Source organism: Belonocnema kinseyi, chromosome 4 (genome assembly GCF_010883055.1).
Source record: "Belonocnema kinseyi isolate 2016_QV_RU_SX_M_011 chromosome 4, B_treatae_v1, whole genome shotgun sequence".
Taxonomy (NCBI): domain Eukaryota; kingdom Metazoa; phylum Arthropoda; class Insecta; order Hymenoptera; family Cynipidae; genus Belonocnema; species Belonocnema kinseyi.
The window spans coordinates 144618951-144640853 of NC_046660.1; the positions used below are offsets into that span (position 1 = coordinate 144618951).

The 21903-nt window shown below is 34.9% G+C and overlaps 1 long non-coding RNA gene across 1 annotated transcript in view; it reads left to right on the forward strand.

Moving 5' to 3' along the window:
* Positions 1 to 5131: 5131 nt before the first annotated feature.
* Positions 5132 to 21903, forward strand: part of LOC117171538 — a 139483-nt gene continuing 122711 nt past the window's right edge. The window contains exon 1 of the long non-coding RNA XR_004466895.1: positions 5132 to 5243. This is a non-coding gene — a long non-coding RNA (uncharacterized LOC117171538). The remainder of the gene's footprint in view (positions 5244 to 21903) is intronic.

Below are 21903 nucleotides of genomic sequence, written 5' to 3' on the forward strand. Positions count from 1 at the left end.
GGTTAAACAAGGAGAAGAGAGATGGACAAAGATTATAGATTCGAGGTACAATAGATGGTATATGATGGTCAAAGGGTTGACGGAACCAGAATATCTACAAAAGATAAGAAAGGAAGAAAAATGGAGTAGGGTTGTACGGTTTAGAATAGAAGAAGGAGTGAGAGCATGCAGATATTGAATGAATGAAGAGGAGAATTTATGCAGAGTATGTGGATACGAAATGGAGTCATGGGCACATGTATTAGAGAGATGTACAGGAGAGGAAGAGGGACAGTTGAGTGTGGATGAGTGTGTAAGATGGATCTTGGATGGTAGTGGACAGGGAGTGATGTGGATGAAGAAATTGGATGAAGTAAGGGAAAGCAAGGGAGTAGGGCAGAGCCAAGCGGGGGATCCTGAAAAGGGACAGTAAAAAACGAAAATTGTTTTTAATATCGTGGAAAATGCATTTTTTTATGGTAAGAGGAAACGGAAGCCCTGGAAGCTCGCTTATTTTAGGAATTAATATCACTACTGTTACTATTGCTTATCCTACGTAATGCGAAAGAGTAGAATATAAGTAGTAGCTAAGTTAGACTAAGGATGGAATTGTAAATATATGTACAGGGAGCGGAGGCCCTCAAACCCGTAAAAGGGAGAGATTAAATACATACAAATAGTATATAAAATGAAGGGAACAAAATGACAATAAATGCGATGAATAGGATGTATATATAAAATAAGATAAATGAAGTAAACGCACAAAGGAAATTGAGAAAAAAAATTAAATGAATACAATAAATAGAATGAATGAAAATAAGAAAATAAATAAAATGTACAATATAAATAAATTGAATGAATACAACAAATGAAATGATAAAAATGATTAAAATAAATGGAAATAATCAAACAAATAAAGTAAATTAACAATATAAAATATATAGAGTAAAAATTAAACAAAATATTGAAACAAGGTATAAGCGTGGGTTTATTTTGCTGTTTAGAAAAAAGACTTTTAATATTTTCAAAAAAGCCGCCGCCATTTTGTTAATTTCTTATAATTTTTTGTGTATTTCAAAAGAATTCAATAAATCATATCAAAATCCGAAAGAAAAGATAAATATATCAAGTAGGCGCAAAGTTACATATAGAGAATTAAATAAATAACTTGAAGTTTTTTCAAAAAGTTTTGGGAGCTATGCCATTTTTAAATTTGAGGCTCGCTTTCCTTTAAATTGTAGTATTTCCGACACTTTACTAAGTTTAATTAAAATCGATGACCTGGAAAGCGTCCCCATACGAATTACTTTTGTAGAAAATAATGTTTGTCTACAAAAAACTAATAAACTAGATTAAAACATATTAGAATAAATGACTTACCTAAGGTTTATTGTGCAACAATTATCCTTATAGTCACTTATAGTCTTATCCTTATAATCCTTATAGTCACAGAAAATATACTGACACTCAAAACTGCACAGAACTGTTTTCAACAAGAGGTTAATGATAACTGACCTGCAGAATGGAGATTTTCATAGTCCATCAGTATTTCTGGTCGGAGTGAAAAATTTTGTTATGGGTGCCATGAATCCTTTTCACCCCCAACGTAAACAGCCCGAGAACAAGCGTTAAATTCAGGAAAATTAAGAATTTGTATTCTTACGAATACGCGATTTCTCATCCGTCTAAAAATCCCCCAACGGAAACAGAAAAAGTGCAAATCCTATTCCTCTCAATCGACTTAATAAAATTTAACGAAAGCATTCATTTAACTTATTTTTCATTATTAAATCTTTTTATAACTTATAAATTCGAAAATATTCAAATTTATATTTATTTATATTTTGATAATTTATTTAAACGTCTTGAAAAATGCAGCAAAGAAATCTATGCAATTGTGTGAATTTAAATAATTTTAACTCTAGAGAGGCAGAGTTGAATTGGTGAGAATTAAAATTTCAGAATTTACATTCCGCATGAAGGAATTAAAACAACTTATTACACATATTTTGTGAACTTATTAGAAACAATTAAATAAAATCAAAATATGACTACTTCTGAGGAATAAAAAATATCTCTGTGAGGTGCATTACCGGTACAATTAGAAAGAATTAAATATATTTAAAACACGTTCTCTTTGAGAGAATAGAAAACTGTGTGGCGGTCGCTATGGAAATAAAAATAAATTAGTTTCGGAGGTATCTTATTCTTATTGTGGCATTTTAGGCAGATAGAAAAATCGCACATTCAAAATAATGGAATAATCTTCACTTTTTCGATGAAATCTGAAAATATTAATTTTTCTCTGTTTTACGCTTATTAACGGGAGCGGCTAAAAGGCTTGTTTGCTAAACTTTCAGGTATACCGAACGACTGTTGCTATATACAGGCTGATTTTTTTAACTTGAAACTTTTGATTCATAAAATTTTTCATAGAGTGCCTATTTTTCGAGACATTTGAAAGTTTCAAGTTAAAAAAATTACCCTATATATACATGGTGATTCAGGGTGACTTTCTATTTGACTTGAAACTTTTGATTCATAACATTTTTTCACAGAGTGCCTATTTTTCCAGATATTTGAAAGTTTCAAGTTAAAAAAATCACTCTGTATATACAGGATAATTTTTTACAGGGTCCCTATAAGGTAATAGAAAATTTCCCCAACAAATGTTTTGTAAAATTACTGCTGAAATTGAAAATTTTTCTAAATAGTATGTAATTTTCTTGTTCCCAAAGTTATGTACAAATTTTCCAAAGACAAATAGAATATTTCCTATGGAAGTAAGAATTTTTCCGAATGTAATTTGAGAACAAATCTCAAATATTGAAGGAATTGTTCATTTCCAAATTCATTTCTTAAACTTCATATCAAAATATAAAATATTGTTTTCTTTATTTCTAGGAATGTTTCCATTTGAAAAAGCCTCTGTTTTATTTATGAAACGTCTATGTTTTGAAAAAAATTGTCACGTAACGGCGGTAAAGAGGGGAGGGGCACAAAGGAAATGTTACGGTCTGTTACATGTGAGAGGGGCTTAAAAAAAGGCTAAAATAATGTTAAGTAATATGTAAACGCTGCCTACATAGAAACTGTAAAATATCTGTATTACAGTAGGTGAATTTTATGTATACATATTAATTGTGAAGGTATAAGTAAGCAACAGCCAATCACAGCTTGATATTATAAATATAGAAATGTAAAAATTTCCGATAGAAATCAAATACAATGTTGTACGAGTTGACAAATTATAATACAATTATTTTGTAACCAGAGGCACGCTTAAAGTGTCCATCCATATCTACGACTATATTTTGCATTATATCTAGTAAAAGGTATAACTTTTTTTGAATTTCAATTAATTAATTTATAATAAATTTGTTTTTGAGTCTTATTATTCTGTTCTCCATTTCTCACAGTGTCCACTTCCTTCAAATGTTTTATTATGAACGATGCATTTTAATACGCAATGTATTTCTTTATGATACATCTTTTGCCATCTATATTTTTTGAGATAGTGTTCAGCTTATATTTTGAAAAATTGTCCATGAATTAATAACTTATACTTTAAAAGTTTTGCTATTAGTCAATACATCAAGTTGATGAAAATCGGTTAATATCTTTAATGCCAGTTGACAGTTCTTGTAATTTTGCATGTACTTAAAGATATGCTTAATTACTCAAAATGTTAACCGATTTTCATCAAATTTTTTTTTCATTTTCTTAAAATTACATCAGAAAAATGATTCAGGTCATTAGACTTGAATTGAGCCATGTCTTTAGGATTTTAGTTATTGAAACAGCCTCAAATCACATGAAAACGAAAGGGTCCTCATAGCGGGGGGGGGGGGGGGGGGGGGGGGGGGGGGGGGGGGGGGGGCTGCCGAAGTGCTGGGCCCGAGTTGGCTTCCCCCCTAGGGGGCTACCCGGCCCGGGGTGGCTTCCCCCGACTGCGGTCGGGCCGCCGACCGTCGGCACTAGTTTGGGAATCGCTACTCCAGACCACCCGCTGTTTCACAGCCAACAAGAGGCCCGAGAACTATTTTGCCATGAGTACACTCATGCTAGCGGGTTGCTATTTCCCAGGCCCAAAAAATGCATCAATTTTCAATTAATTGCAATTTAACAAGAACTAGGCGACTTTGCTCCAGTAAGTTCTGCATTTAGGCATTCATAGTCTGTGGTTAAAATATGAAATCATACAATTCAGAATTGTAGGAGAAAAACTTGTCAGAGTAATACATGGGCTAATTCTCAAGCCTGAGGAAGCTCCTTAATGTGTTTCAATATATTATTCAATGATGTTCGATGAAAAATATATTTTTGTTTATATTAATAGAATTTTATTATTAAAAAACGTATTGATACTTTCATAAATGTTCATCTGTGTTCTGATAAAGAATATTAATATTCTTCAATTATAATTACAAAACTGCGTTGCTTCTTTTTAAATAAATTTTATTTAGAAAGGGCAACACGGTAGTACAATTCTTTCTTCTCGTTATTAGTGAAGAAACTGGCTATTTTATTATTTTGTTTAAGGAATTTAACCCTTAAAGGTCGCCTTAATTTTAATATTTTGGCGTGAAATTTTGTTGGGCATTCCCTTAAGTGTCTTGTTATAAGATAATTTTACTTGTTAAATGATTTTCTTTATTTTAAGACATTGAGAACAAAAATTAAAAACTGAAAAAGAACAAACTTCGTAAATTTCAATATAAAGTGTCAGGGCACTAACGACCCCATGAGGACCTTTAAGGGTTAATGCAATAGTTTTCTACAGAACGTCGAAGTAACATTCAGACGGCACAATAAAGATAATAAAGTTAATAATAATAATAAAAAACGGCACAGTTCTAGAATAAACTTAAAAGAAATATTGTAGAACGTATGTGATCAGTTTGTTCTAGAACAATTCCATAGCAACTGTTACAGAACTGTGCTGTCACACAGTTCTTTTTTTGATCTGGAACAGTTACAGAACGTGTTTGTCGGGTGCTGGCTACGAGGTGGTGACTATCACATGATCAACAAGGATGGAATCTATTCTATCGATGCGATCAGGACGTGGAGCCTAAGAGGGCAGCCCTTACTGGACAAGACCCGAGAGTAGTGAAAACGAGCGGGCAAGTGGCGAAAACGACGCTGGAGAGGCAGTTCGTGTTGGCCATTCACCTGGGACACTAGGAATTTCTGTGCTCACGCTCTACTGCAAAGTCGTGCAAGTCCATTTTCTGTGGATTTTCGGGTTCTGCGGAAGCAAGGTAGGCGTTACCAGTTTTCCCTCAGTTGATTAGGTTTGATTATGTTATCTTTTTATGTCGGAATTTTATTGTTTCTTTGGGATGACTGATGACTGAGTGTTGCGCGTAATGTATTGTTCAATTTAGAAAGTTAAATTAATAAAAAGCTTTTTTATTATAAGATTAATTTATGTGTTAACCCTTAGTGACCCTACATGGGTCTCCGGTACCCAGAGGTTTTTCGTAATGAAATTTTAAGTAGCCTAATGCAAAGGGAGCAGGACTATTGCAACATTCGTGGATAGTTTAAGAGTCTAACTACGCTTTAGGACGTTTCGCATTAAACTGCATCTATTAGTTTATTCTTATCAGCTTTTCAAAAAATGAGTTGGAATCCTTTGGACCCAAGTGTGGTCAGTAAGTTAGAAAGTGATTTTTGGAGTCAATTTTTATTTTAGCGTATATTGACATGAGATTAAATAATAAAGTGTAGAAAGTATATTTGTCAGTGTCAACACTTTTTTAAAACACATATAGCGTTTTAAAACGATAATTTTTGATGGAGTGACGAGATACGGTTTCACGCCGTGCAGTTTGCTAAGACCACAGCGTCTCCATGTGAACTATCCACTGAATCCACTGAAGTACCATATATTTTTTGTAAGTGGTACATCTGAAGAAGACGTAACTAAATTACTAGCCCTTAATATCGACAATTTAAAAAGTTATGAATTTTTAAATGAAAATAGTATTTTTTTCTACTTTTTGGACTTCAGAATTTTTTGAAATTATATTTAGATATAATTTTTGGCAATACGACCCACATGATCTTTTAAATATACTTCTTGAGACATTTTAAAAAAATTTCCAAGTAAAAATATTTGATGTTTTTTTGGAGCGATTTTTCTCGCCTGGGTGCTTTGGACCCAAGTGTGGTCAATGTGTTACTCCACAGAAGCTTGAACATTAAGGGTTAATATAATGACGATTAATTAAAAATTGAGGCCTCTTTCTGATAAAAAATCTTTTATCTCTAATAGTAATTTTTTATCGTTTAACTTTAATTAATAAAGAACAGCATAGAATTTTTTTAACAATAAAATAATACTTCAGTCGCTTATCTGAAGTTTACGTTTTTCACTACAATAAATAATCCAAGAGCGCATAATAAAAATTTGTTTACTGCTTTCATTAATATACAATCAACTTTTTTATTTTTATCGCGTATCTGATTTTATATTTTCAGTGTCGAATACAATTAGGAAATTTGTTATTGTAGTACAACTTTCATCTGGTAAGAATTATCTGGAAAAAATTTATTTACTTTCTTTCGTAATATACACTTTTTAAATTTTAAATTAGTCCAAAAAAGTGAAAAACTGTCTTTAAATCATTCCCGCCATACGAAAGTGCTGCCATCAAGTGCCAATTGAATATGCAAAATGCTCAATAGGGTGGTCCAAACAAATTTTTTTCGAATTTTTATGCAATAATTATCATTAATTAATATTAATTTATTATCAATAATTAATTAATATTAATAATAATTTTAATTTAAAAAAATCTACCCATTAAAAAAATATATAATATTTAGAGGTGGCGCAGGCTCCATGAAATTTAACACGTATTTCCTATAAGAAAAAAAGACGTTTTTATAAATTTCATTGAGGATTCTCAATAGTAGGTGAATCGAGTTCGAAATTCACCATTTTTCTTCACAATTAGTCACAAAATTCGAATAAAATATTACTTTTCAAATATCACCCCCATAAGTCTGTTTTATATGGTCCCAAAAAACGCCATAAGTGAAAAAATGGGTTTTTCGAGTTTTTGGCGCTAATTATGATTTTTTTGCGGTTTTTTTAAAGCAGATTGTTTCAAATACAGGCAATACTACTATACGGATAATTATATGTTTATTTGAATTGTTTTTAGTAACTTTCTCTTAGAAAAGGGCTAGAAAGTCAAGGTTTTTTCTGAATTTTTCAACTTTTTGTCCACTTTTCACTTAAAGTAAGTAATTATTTAATTTAATTTAGCAAAAATAATTGTTTAAACAAATTTTTAATGCTTGTAGCTATCCTCTTCTAGATTAATACTACATAAATGCTGTTTTTTCCTGAAATTTTAAACTTTTTATCACTTTTCAATTAGAGCAGGGGTCTTCACAATCCACAGGTGCAGCGTGACCCAGGATCGCTCGACCTTTTTGAAGATCTAGCAATTTTTTTTTCGACGGTAAACTGAGATAAAATATATGACCCCACACAAAAAAATCGCACTTGAAAGGGCTTGGTTCTGAAAGTTGAAACTGGAGAACCTTTTTTTCTGTTATAACTTAACGGAACTTGTAACAAAAAGGATTTGGTTTAAAGTATTTAAAAGTGTAAACTAACTAATTGCGGATAGTTGTTTACAAATGAATTTTTCAATATTAATAATGCAAATCTTGTATTAAATTTTATCATTAAAAATTCAAAGCTATTTAAACAGTTCAAAATGGAATTATTAAAAAAATTTAACTTTCAAATAAAAATAATTTCCAAATAGAGGAAATTCAAGTTTTAAAAATTCGAATTATAAAATTATCAATTGCTTTATAAAAAATAAATAAATCCAAAGCATTCGAAAATTTCAACTTTTAAATAAAAATAATTTTCAGTTCAAAGTGATTCAAGTTTAAAAAATTTTAACTGTAAACTAAATTGAATGTTTTAAAGTCAAAGAAAATTTGTTGTTTTGGCTTAAAACATCAATAATTGGATAACAAATTCTACTACATATTTCATACAAAATTAAAATGATTTGCACAAATTTGTTTTCTTTTTCATTGTTATTTAATTGTCCCCAATGCAAATTTAACCTCTTTATTTTGTGGTCAAAATTGATTTTTTTTTTAATTAAAAATGAAACTATTTATTTTTAAAAATTAATGAAAAAATAGCATGAAAAAATAATGAAGTAAAATCTGTACTAAAATCACATCAATCGTTCAAATTATTTAGTAGAATATGTAATTTATTAAAAATTCGACCTTTTTGATAGAAATTTATCTTAGTAGAATATTCAAATATTTGGGTAAAAGTTTATGCATTTTGTTGAAAATTAATTTTTTTAGTTGAAAACTGGACTTTTTTATTTGAAAATAGTGTATTTCGTGTAATTTTTTTAAAATAGTAGAAAAATAGTGTCATTGTTGCAAAAAAGTTTAAAATAGTTTAATAGTGTGGTGAGTCCGAGGCCTGTAGTTAGGAATTAAGTCACTGCTGGAAATTATTACAAATTTTTAATCATTCAAATTGATAGAATTTCAAATTTCTTAAAGATTTTAAGTTATATATAACCTCTGTCAAGTATCTTTTTCGAGGCGTTTTAATTGTAATTAATTTATTTTTGTTTATCTGCTACATTTGATAATGTTATAAATTATCTAGTTACATTTAATCATTTTTATAAACTCTTAATATTCAAAAATTGGTTATTATGGATTTAAAAATGGATTGTTTTCAATATCAGGACTATTATTTTAAATTACTTTATTGGGATATAATTTTTTATGTAATTATAATAATTATAAAATTAAGATATATTCTTCATCAACTTAAATATTAATTTAGAAAAAATATGTTTAATTAGTCATAAACAAATTGATTGTCAGTTAATTTGAATTGTGCGTATAAAACATTAAAATTGGATGAATTATTTCATTTAATATTATTATAGTGACAACAACTAAACATTGATTATTTTATTTCGTAATTTTCAATTTTACCGTGAAGATTCCAATTTTAGCGTGAAATATCCAATTTAATAGAGGGTCTCTAGTTTAAGGATTCTAAGGAGCTCAAATCAGGTAAAGGATTTTGACTTGGTTTTACTGATTGACATAGCTAGCAATTTTTTACGTATTTTATCACGTCCGAATATATCCCTGGCCAAAAGTAGTGTTCGGAAATTTTCGCGTAAGTTTTCTTTGATCATAGATGTCCTGTCTGGGTTTCGTCGTGGTTTTCTCATAAAACTTGACGTCTTAAACTTTTGGTCAAGATTAATTTCCAAGGGTTTGAGTCTGTTTCAGTTCAACAAAAATAGAGTTGCGATATTTTTTGTTGATTCTCCCAATCTCGAAAGAGCATCGAGGAGAAAATTTGAGCTAACTTTTCGGTATATAGGTGTTTCTCAAAAAGTTGGCCACTTTGGGGTGTGTAGTTTCTGAGAAAAAAGTTTTTCGATCTGACTAGAATTCTTTTTATCTTATAGTACTAACTATCAGGTAATGGAAAATAAACGTGGCCGCGAAAAAATGCATTATTTAATATTAAAAAATTATAACAATGTTGGGAATGGCTCACATATTTTGAACTTAGTGAAATCGTGCAAACTAATTAGTTCTCAATTAACATAAAATTCAATGCAAATTTAATCAAATACAATGGTGTAAACCTTGTCATTCACTTTTTGTTATTTTTTCTGAAAATTATTAAGAAAAAAAATTAGATGTACCATGAATTATTCAAAAAAACATCAACTGATCTCAATAACAACCTTCATCTTCCGTTGTTGGGTGAGTCAAAATAACTTCTTAAATCTCGTTAGCTCTTTTGCTACACACTCGCGTCAGAATGATTATTTTTCAATAACAATTACTTATCCACTGCACAGTCGTGTATATGAAGTCCGAGGAATGTTAGCGCTCCACGTTCTCTCACTGTCAGTACGACTAACCTCGAAACTCGAGACTGGGACCGACAGGGCATCTCGCGCACAAAAAATGTAATAATTCTTTCTCATTCTTTCTCAGGCATTCTTTTTCAGATGCCGTATAGCGAGATTCTACTCTGATTTAAACTTATACTCGCGTAAACGATTACGTGATTTACGCCGTCGATTGTTTGCGTAAGTACAGCTCCCAACCCTGTGTTATTCGCGTCTGTTTCGAGCTGAATGGGTTGCGTAAAATCTGGACATGTCAAAATTGGTGCTTATGTTAAAAGGACTTTAATTCATTGGAATGCCTCATCCTGTTCTAATCCCTAATCCCATTGTTTATATTTTTTAAGTAATGCGTTCATTGGTTCTCTTGTTTCGGCAAAGTGCGGGATTAATTTCCTGTACAAGCTAGGCTTTCCTATTATGCGCTGTAGTTGTTTAATATTTTTACATTTAAAGAACTCTAATATTGGTTGAATTTTTTCGTCATTTATTTGGAGTACTGTGTCGTTAACTTTAAAACCTAAATATTTAATCTCTAAGCAGCCGAATTCAGATTTGTCCGGACTGATATTTAAATTTGCATTATTTATTTAATCTAATACAATATTGAAGTATTTTAAATGGTTATAAAAATTTTGAGTTAATATAACAATGTAAGCTAAATAACAAAAAAAAAAACGTTTAGCTTTAAGTCCGAGTAATAATTTTATCCATCAGCCTCTGGAAAGTGGCTTAAACATTTGTTAAACCAAATGGCGTGTTTTTAAATTGGCTCTTGACGTTTTCAGTTACTGTGAATGCTGTTATTCTTTTTTAACTTTCTTTTAGCGGAAATTGCAAAAGGCTAGTTTTCAATCGATTTTTGAAATAAACTTTACTGCTCTCAAAGTCTCCAATATTTCTGTCATGGTTAGAATTGGGTAGAGGTCTTTTTGTAATGTTTTGTGTTTCGTTAAATGGGTCGCCCTATGTTCTTTTTCCGAATGAATTTTAATTTTATTTTCGACAAGCTTTTCTAATTGGGAATGTTGGCTTTCGTTAAGCTCAACAATACCTTCACAAATTTCTGATGAACAATTATCTTGTTCGTTCCTTTTTCCTAATCTATCTGAAATGTTCTTTAGCTTGATCGCTTTATTTTGTAAATTAACCTATTGATTTCTGTTATCGATTTCCGATATCTTATTAGCTTTTTGAAATTTTCATTTTTTATTTTTTCTGATAGTACCTTTGTTATTTCTTCAAAGATAACAATCGCTATCTTTGTATTCGCTTTCGTATTTGTTATTATCATAGATTTTTCCTCAATTATTCTTCTTACCCTTTTTTCTAATTCTAGATTTGCCTAAATCAAACGAGTCTTGTGTGCTTGAGTCGTCGCTAATGTTATAGGTGGGAATGCTCTTGAGGGGTTGGAATTAATATGTACTAGGGGAGTTTCGCTATCTAATGTTGGACTACCTTTGTTACTTACTCTAGTACTTTTGAAGTTAATACTATCTCTGAATTTCGGTTTCCTATCTATATTCCTATTTTATTCGATACGCTTCTATTGTAATGGCGGGTTGGAGGACTCCCAGGTAACCACCAAGTTTCTGAGTCATAATCTAGGGTCATTTGTAGGTTTTTTGAGCATATCTGTACCCAAAATGACTACGGAGTTTAATTTTGGGACTAACCTGAACATAACATGATTTGTGTGTTTACCGACTTTACTTGGAATACTACTTGCTCAATTATATCGACTGTGTCGCCGTTCGCGACCATTAATTTTCGCCAAACGGGTTTAACAATAAAAAATTTTGAATTCTGGATATTTTCCAGCAATTCCTTGCCAGCATTTGAATGTGTGGCACCAGTATCGACTAAAATTCGAAATAATTTATGCTCGGATTTTATCATCAAATGAAAACTTGTATCCATTATTTCATCTTTATCCGAATTTAATACTTCTGGGGTTTCGGTAATAGGTTGAAAAATTTTCTGTCCTAATACCTGCCCTTCCAGTTTCCCAGGCTGTACTCATGACATGGGCATTCTTTTTTAAAATGGCCCGCTAATCCACAATGATAACAATAACTATTGTTTATTTTATCGTCTGTGTGCGAATTTAAATTCTGATTTTTATCTGAATCGGAATTTATTTTATTTTGGCAATCCATCTTATAATTATTATCCCGTTTTCGGTTTTTGAGAATTACGTTTATTTTTATTATTATTATTTCCGGAACTATTTTCCGTTTTTTTGTTGGAAATTCAATCACTGGGTTATTTTAAACTTGAATTAAGCCCAATGTCATTTAGTTAAACGCTGGTAACATTTGGTTGTGAGGATTGAATGGATATCTTGTTCTACTGTTTTGGAATCTAGGTTGGAAATTTGATTAAAATCTAGGATGAAAGTTTGACTGAAATCTAGGTTGGAAACCAGGTGGTGATTCAAGTCTAAAGGTAGGTCTGGAATATTGTTGATATTGATTTGGAAGAGGCAGGAGTGGAAATCCAAATTTTGAAAATGAAAATCGATTATTGTATTGTTTTTTACTCTAATTAATTTGTTTTTGGCTAGCTTAGTTTCCCATTCCTTGTCTAAATCCTGTAATTGATCAAAAGTTTCGAAATCATTCCAGTTTATGTACATTTCTTATTCAATTCTAAGATTTTCGTAAGCTCTACGTCATTCCCGAGTAATGGTGTCTGTACAGAAGAAAAGAGAAGTTGAAGTGAAACAGATGGAAGAGAAAATTAGGGTGTGGAAGGAAAGAGTGGAAAAAGGCTAGATAACATAAAGGGAAGATCAGACATAGAAGTAGGCGCCCTCTCCCTTATAGAGAAGGAGAAGGCGTGCAAATGAGGGCAGTAAATATAGGAGGGGTAAAGCATAAGTTTGTGTCTGTGTACAATAAGGATGAGATGAAAAGGATTAAAGAAAGGTTTCTAAGATATGCTAGATGATATACTATGCTATCCGGCATTAAGGTTGTTGATAAACGGGGAGGGCGGCAGAAAGCAAAGTGGAGAATAACTGTCGTTAGGTGAGAGGTTGATCTGGACGAGAGAAGCGATAGAGAAGTATTAGGAGCAGTTAAAGATGGTACGCTTTGAAAGAGAGTTAGTGGAAGAGATATGGGAGGATTTTAAAGTTAAAGTAAAAGGGTGTGTGCAAAAGAAGAAATTCAAAAAGAAGAAGAAAGGAATGATAAGGCCGTGGTAGGATAGGGAATGTAAAAAGATGAAAAGGAAGGTGAAGAGAAACTACAAATTTAAAAAGAGGAAACTGTTAAATGGGAGGAGAATGAGAAAGAATTTCAGATTGATGTATAAGAAAAAAGAACAGGAAAAGGAGAATAATCTGGAAAAGTAGTTGTGAAGTTTTAATACAGAGGCGGATATGTGGAAGATAATGTATATGTTTAGGAAGCGCAGAGTAGGGATACACGAAAAGATAGAGTGAGGAGTGCAGAAAATTTTGTAAAGAATCATTTTAGGGCTCAGAATCACGAAAGAGTTATGGTGCAAGTAGAAAAACGACGGAAGCAGAGATGAAGAAGTTGAATAACGAGGATTTAGAGAAACAGACAGAGAAGTTAAGATGGTCAAAGGCAGAAGGGCTGGACGGGATAGAGAACAAAGCGTGGCCATTTAGTACACAAGATGTTAGGGAGAGGCTTAGGAGATAGTGAAAAAATTATAGATCCGTGTGGGATTCCCAAGAAGGCGGATAGAGGGGTTAATAGTAGCACTGTATAAGAAAGGAGATAGGGATAGATAGGAAAATTATAGAGGAATTATGATACGTGGATAGAGAATTAGCGAAGAAGGGTTCAAGAGTATTCGCGTTTTTTGTGTATCTTAAAAGCGGGTTTCAACGGTGGATAGGGAGAGATTTTGTAAGGCGATGGAGGCGAGGGGAGTGGAGAGAGACATGATCGACAGGTTAACGAAGGTATATGAAGAGACGAAATATAGGGTGAGAGAGGGAGGGAATTTCGGAGGGTTTCTGGATGGATAGGGGGTTGAGGCAAGGACGTTCACCTAACTTAACGCTTTTTACGATGTTGGCTGCGGATATGGAAAGACCTCGCTAGACCTTAAAGGAAATGATGAGGTGCTTGAGAAGATACTTGAATAAAAATAGGTTAGATCTGAATGTGAAAAATTCCAAGGTTATGATATTCAGGAAAAGGTGTGGAAGGGATAAGGGAGGTGAGTGGAATGAGTGGAAAAGGCTGTGCAGGAGGTGAAAGAGTGTTTTTACCTTGGCTTCCTGTTTTGTAGGAATGAGGGAATGGATAGTCATATAAAAGAGAGAATGAGAAGGTAAAATGTGGTGAGGAGGCAGGCGGGGAGAACATCTTGAGGGATTATAACGGGCAATCTAACGTGTAAATATGAGCATACATTTTTGGCTGGGGAGGAAGTAGGCTGATTAGGGAGTGCTGGTGGAAGAAGGAGAACAGGAGAGGGGATGGGAAGATGGAGGTTGGAAGAAAAATGTATTTTAAAACGAATGGACTAGAGATAGATGAAGGGATAAGGCTGCACGAGGGAAAAAGGATGATACATAAGAGAGTGAAGAAAAGCGGCATGGGGAAAGAGAGGGAGAGAGAGAGAAGACAGCAGGGGAGGAGAGAACAAGAGAGTCAAGATTTAACAGAAACTATGGGTGGATTGTGTGATAAGGGAGAAACGGAACTTCGAAAGAATGTTTAAGGGAAATTAATTCATGGAATGCAAGGCATTTATGAAATTACAGGTATTCACAGAATTCAAAGTATTCACGGAATTGATGGAATTCCTTGAATTCCATGAATGTATCCGCTCAGCCGCTGCCTTGCTAGGGCGTGAACTGACGGTTGAACATTGCGTGACTTATTTAATTGCGAGGATAACATGTTAGATAATATTCTGTCATTCTGGAATCTAGTACGAATCTGGAAAGTTGCACCCGCTCCCAGCGAAATCGCGGTAAAATCTCAGCTACAACCACGTCTCACAACCGTGAGTTAGGTGGTTACAGCCTATAAAGGAATCAATACAACGATCCAGCAAAAGCCTCGTGCACCCTAAGAACACAGAGCGACCCAAGGATTACCGCCTTCTGCATTTTTCCTGCAAGTGTTTTAGCATATTGTTGACACGCAGGGATGCTTTTTAGGCCATTAGCAAGTGAAAGCTTGGCACCTCCAAGAGCGACGATGATAAGGACGATTAGTTTAACAGAATATTCCAGGTACAATCGTTACAACTCCCTTATAAGGTCTCGATACCTCTCGTTCTTTTCATTCTCCTTGGTTATGATATTTTTGTCAGCTGGTGCCGAAAATTCGATAACGAACATGTTTCGCTTCTCGAAGTCAAGAAGAACCATGTCAGACATCGAGTGAGCAACAGAAACAATTGTTGAGAATATAAAGTTCCAGTATATGCGGCACTTACCATTCTCGACAATTGACTTGATTTCCCTACGATCATTTAGAGGAGCGATATTAAGGTTAATGCCGTAAGAGTTACAGAGATGGTAATAAAGCACTCTTTGTGCATTGTGGCACATTGGCACAAAGGCATTGTGCCTTTAAATGTAGGTCATTCCCGCGTGAGTTAGACAACTAGATAGTATGTGAGCTAAATGCTCGGGGTGTGCATGGCACGCCCTGCAGCTATCATCAGGAATGTCATGGCTCGAAATGTGGCGACGGTATGTTAAGGAGGAAATGACACCGTCTTGGCATGCAAAAGTGAAACCCTCCGTGCCAGACTTCAATTCGGGCGATTTGAGGAAAGCAAACGTTAGCTCACAAGACATTGACTGATCCTTCACATTTCTGTGGAAGATACCGTGCATCCTCTTATCGAGGAGCTGTTCACGAAAGTTTTTTTCTTGTGCTTTCTTTATCATGGCTTTCAGGAGTGAGTACTCGAGATAGATAAGATTTGATGCATTTGGCTCACCCCTAATATTGAAGTCAAGTCCGAGTGTTTCAGCAGCCTCACGCCTTACGCGGAATGTAAGACTTAAGATGCATGCTTTTGTTCATGTGCATAACCTTTCTTGTCCCGATATCAAGGGATCTGGGCTCGTTCTTCGTCCATGGAATTACTCCAAATGAATAGTGTACTACCGGGACGGCAAGCATGTTCGTTGCAGATACTTTGTTCCTCGCCGACAGTTCGGAAGACCAAATCTGTCGGATGAGACGTTGGTATCTGCTTCGGAGAGTATCCTTTATAGATGTCACATCCTGAACGCGGCTCTGTGGCACGCCCAGGTATGTATAAGTCTCTCCAGCGCAAAGGTGCCAACCACTCCGGAATCGGCTCTTCCGACTTCAAATATTACGTGAAAATACGGGCCAAATGCTGATGGGTTGAAGAAAACTTCTTCCACCAGAAGGTTTTAATACAATGTGGTCCCAGTGCGCAATAGTTCTTCACCCCTGTTAATACTTTTTTCTCCTCCTCGGTAGTGATGGGTAGGCATTCTTTATCAGGTGTTATGAGGGCAACACATAACTCCTTGAAGCTATTTATATTTTCTGAGTCTTCGTCCAGTCTATTGTGCACTTCGTAGGCTTATCTCCAAGATACTTCGACCTGCTTTGGTTCGGGTGGGTGTTCGACAGAAACTGGAGGGTCTTGGAAGAGTCGAGATGGGTCAGAGAGAAACTGTTGATTTTCTCTGACCCACCTCTCCCTCTGCTCTAGACTTCTCTTAGCGTCAGATAGTATCCGTATTCTCTCAACAATATGCTGCCTGATGGTCAGCAGCTTTGACTTGTTAAGTATGTGATAACGGGTCCGGAGTTCTCGCGCGAACTTTCGAACCTTGGCGGTAAAATTCCTGCCAGATGTGATGTAGTCAATCACACACTGAATGCGGGACGCGTACTGTCTTGACCAGCCTATCTTTATGGCAAGTTGATGCATTCGTCTTTTGGTCTTATGATCAACCGTTGGTTTTGTTTTATGGTTCGCATCGACCAAAACTGTCGCTGCATTATACACACAATAATTGATAGCCCAGAAGTCGGATTCTCCGGAAAAATGTCCACGAAGCTCGTCATCCATTTCAGCCAGATCTTTAGGCTTGAGAGAAACCTTCGTGTTGATGTTTCTCCGGGTCATAAAGCATCGCTCTTCCTCTATTGGATGCCTGCCCGCGGTTGGTCTTAGTGTCGCCTCTCTTTCTCTGTTGCCGGCTTGTTCTAACTGTGGTAGGGTATGCGTTCCGCTTACATAGCCCCTTTTTCGGCGTAGTTCAGCATGGCTTCGCAGACGTTGCTGCGAAAGATGCGATAGCTCCGGGTGTTTTTCCCACCACAGACTATGCAGCCGTGCCATGTAACCCTGTTCAGGGGCCACACTCGCATCGTAGCACTCTAGCAAGTCGTGATTCAGTCGCTCCGTCCATGAAAAGGTCGCGAGATCCCACCGATCCATCGCATTGAATCCGTTGTCATTGGCTCCCCTGCTCTAAATTGGTCGGCATTGTTGGCCGACCCATTGTCGGGAGCCCTGCACGTTCTGTTGTTTTGAACCGCACTTACTACAAATATGTTTGGTGTTGTCATTGTTGTTCCCACGAGAAGCTAGGGAAAGGGGTTCGTCCATCCTTGTAATTATATTTCTGAAAGATCAAGAGACGAGACAATGTGATCGGAGTGCAATTTAGCTGAAGGGATATAGCAGTCATTGATATCGCTCACCTCGCGGTATCGATATTGCCGTACGTGACTTCTCCAAAATATAACCGCACATGACTTCTCCAAAATGTATACGTCCTATCTTTAACAAAGGATCACAGGATTATCTAAACTTTAGAGTCACCCTTGTTGATCGTCTTTACGTATCAAGCAGTCACACTGTTAACTCTATTCATGAAGAACGAACCTCATTAACTAAGTCGCGCTATTTACATAATTGTGACTAAAAAATCGCTCCGAATAAGTCGCAATATATTTTACGATAATGAGACGAAACCGATACGATACTTACTTTCCAGTTTGGGATTTGTACCGCTCGGTTTTCTGTCGTATCGCAATCTCGAGACAAAATGCCCAGATGATATTTTGCATTTGTATTTATTTATGAAGTCCCTAGGGGTAAATAATCCTTTAAGAACAGATTACTTAAATTTTAATCTGGTAGTTTAATGAAGGTAATATATCTAATATGGTAGATTGATAATCACGAATTAATAAGTTGATTTGGAGTTCAAATATGTAACTTGTAGTTTATAAACAATTCAAAGTAAAATAATATAATACATAAAACAAACATAAGTAATAAACAAACTACTAACGAAATTAAATATAGAATTAAAAGTAATAATAATAATAATGCAAGTGAAAGCTATTCGGCGCATTTCTTATCGATAAGGCTACTTTGTTCCAGATTCGCGTTCCCCTAACAATAAAGGAACTCTGCAACTTACAGGTACTATGACGTCGGGCCGTAAGGACCGTGATTGTTTCTTGTTGCTAGATTTGAAAAAATTTAGCAGATATTTAGGTGTCTGATTATGAAAGATATATCGAACATTACCCATTACAAATTGTCTTTTCTTGTTAACATTTAGGAGGCCAGCGCGCTGCCTGTATGGTATTATATGCTCATACTTTGGTATATTATAAATTAATCTAATGCAAGCATTCAGTGCACGTTGTAATTTAATTTTTAGTTTGTACGATATATCGTCGTAAGCGATACACCAGAAGTCGAAAATTGGTAGAATTAGGCTTTTAACTAGGAGTAAACTTGTACGTGTTGGTAATGATTTCTTATTTCTTTTTAGTGGCTGGAGTAATCTAAAGGTCTTCCTCGAGATGCTTATTACATGGTCTTTCAAGGAAAGAGTACGGTTAAGTATGTAACCGAAGTCCCTTGGCACCTCCAAAAAGTCTATTTTCATGTCGTAAATTAAAAGGGGTGGAAATGTCGCAATTTTTCAAGGTGATGAGGAAGATGAAGGTCCGATAAACAGCACGACAAAATTTTGATCCATAAACTAGAGTATAAATTTCCGTAGCATTGTAGCATTGAATTTTTTTATTCACTCCAAAAACCATAAGCGCCATTTCAAAGTATAAGTCTCGCCCTTTTGAATGTCGTTGAGTTTGCTAAAATATATTTTGTTATTGCTGAGATATCACTTTTTGAAATTTTGTTGTTTGTAAGTTTACCTCTGTTTAGGGCAAAAATAGCTGTTTTTGCACTTTTAGGTTAGCATATCTCGGAAACCAGAGCCCCCATTGCTTTTATAATACCTGTCTGATTTGGTGGCGCTATCTTCTTTTCTTAAACTTCTTTCTTTAATCTCGAGGACAAAAAAGTTTTGTATACACTACTCTTTCTTTCCACAACTCTGGGCACCCCTCTTCTTTCCATACTCTATTACACATTCTCCATGTCCATTCCTATAGTTCCGTCCCCCCATACTTCCAGATTTCACTTGGAATCTCGTATACCAGATGCCTTTCCACCTTTCAGTAATCACAACACCTTAAAAATTTCTTCTCTTCTTATGTCCTCTTCTTCATATTTTCTCTTTCTCTCTCTCTCTCTCACTCTACCATATTTTCCTTTTTTCCTAACTTTTCTTTCTACTGCTCGTAGCAAATACATAACCTATTTTTTCCATTCTACCATTAGAATATTCTGGTTTACTCTTTTCCTTCGTTTTCTCTATCTGTTTACTACCTTCCAGACCTCTTCTTCCGTCCTGAGCTTCTTCGCCTCGTCCTCAAACCTTTTGTTTTCCTTATTCTTTTGATGACACAATTCAGTGTACTAATTTTTTATTCTCCTATATTCTTCTCAACTAGTATTTTTCTCCATATTCTTAATTCTGTTTTGATCTTCTTTTTCTCCGTAAAATCCTTATGCCATCCACCTCTATTCACTTTTCTACTAACTTCTTCTTTGCTTGTGTACTTTAATCCTTTTTATTTCTCCTATAATTTTTTTCCATCTCGTCCACATTTCCCTCTCCCATTTTAATATTTCTGACCTTTCATCTAAACTGTTATTTCTTCCCCATTGACCAATCCCCTTCTCTGACCTCTTTATTCACTATCACATAATTAATTACCGTTCCCCTTTCTCCTCTTGAGGGTTTATATGCTTATTTCTCATCTTCCTCTATATTTACGTTAAAGATAAACCATCACAACCTCTCCAAGCTCTTTAACAACTTCTTTCTCTCTCCATTTTGTACCTTATCTTTAAATTTTCTTTGTCTTTCTCCTCCCCATTCCCTACCTACTCTAACTCCTGTTCTCGCATTAAAAGTCCCACCTATGATAAGGCTAATCTCTTCCGTATTTTACTCCATCATTTGTTTCATCTCCTCCGTTTTCTCCTGCATATCGCCGTTCACAGAAACCCCCACTATCTTCTACTTCTCTTCCTCCATATATAAAATCTTCTACTATTAATCCTTCTTTTCGTTCTTTCCTCCCTTTCTTCCCTTTCTGTTATACATTCTTTCCTCACTTCCACCACCATTGCTCATATTGCTCTACCTTTTTTTATTCTTCCACTTTGCATTTTGAACTTGCTATTTGTAACCTCATCATTTTACGCTATTCTTCTGACCTGAACTTTTCAACTTCTACCATCTCTCTATGTTGAACGTTGTCCTGTCTTTTCCGTCGTCCTTCTCCACCTCTCTATTTTGATATTTTCCCAGTGGTGTTCGGATCATTTTCGGGTCTTTCAGAGTTGATCCTATTTCTTTTTTTTTTGCTACTTCTTCTGTCTGCTCATCCCTCTTCATATTTAAAAACGGTTTGATTGAGCCACAACTATCCGTTCTCAATCTCTCCCTCTCTGCCATTTTCCTATATTGGTCCCTTTTTATGTCACTTTTCTGCGTTCAGCATATTTCCTCGCCTGAATCCATCAAAAATGTAACCTGCGTCCTGCGTAGCTATTGTTACTACGGCGCTACTTCACCCTGCTACCGTACTTTCCTCCCGTGCGTATCTCTTCCTACCCCTCCCTGTCGCCTCTACTCAGCTGCACCTGTCTCTCCGCCCTGCTTCTTACGCTAAACAAACGAACATCTCATCCTGAATCAACGCCATGCATCACCACCACTTTAGAATTTTTGTAGAAGTTTTTTATTTGTTAATAAGTATGGAAAGCATGGTTCGTAAAAGTCAAGCTCCTGGTTAAAAAATTCAGGTTATAACAGCAACTTAGAAAGTTTTCATGTTATTAGAGGTGTGTAAGAATGCGTGATGTCTGCGAGTACAATAAACATGTTCACTGAAATTTAATTAGTGTGTGTCTGTGTTTAATAAGAATGACCGGTTGCCAGTTTGAGTACTGCCGAGCCCTGAGCGGGATCGTTTTCGCAACGAAAAACGATTCCTAAACGGTTAAAAGTATACTTCATATCTGGATTTAAATATGCTTAGACTGTTATGTTAAACGCTGGTGTTCCTCGCATTTCCTTAGAAACTCGTATTTGTTTGCATTTTAAAGGCTTAACGATTCTGCACTATGCAAATTAAACTATAGTTTTATATGATGAAATTGGTTTAAAAATTCAGAATTTGGGATTTTTTTCAATTATTCCTTGCCCACGTAGGAATGTGTGGCACCTGTGTCTACTGAAATCCGAAACAAGTAATTTTCGAATTTTGACATTAGATAAAAACATGTTTTAGTTATCAGGGCATTCTCTTTTAAAATCGCTCGTAAATCCGCAATGATAATAATTTAAATTGTTTTCGTTCTGATTCGTGTTTGTATTTTGGTCCTGTCTTTTGTCCGAATTAAAACTTGTTTTTTCTTATGAATCACTGATATTACTCGCCGATTTTCATTTTTTATTACAGTAGTTCGATTTTTGGGACTTGTTTATTACGAGGGTGGATTGATAAGTTTCCGGCCTGACCAAGAGATGGCGCCACTAGGCCTACCTTGAGGTGGCGTTCTATAGTACCATCCTTAGATAGCT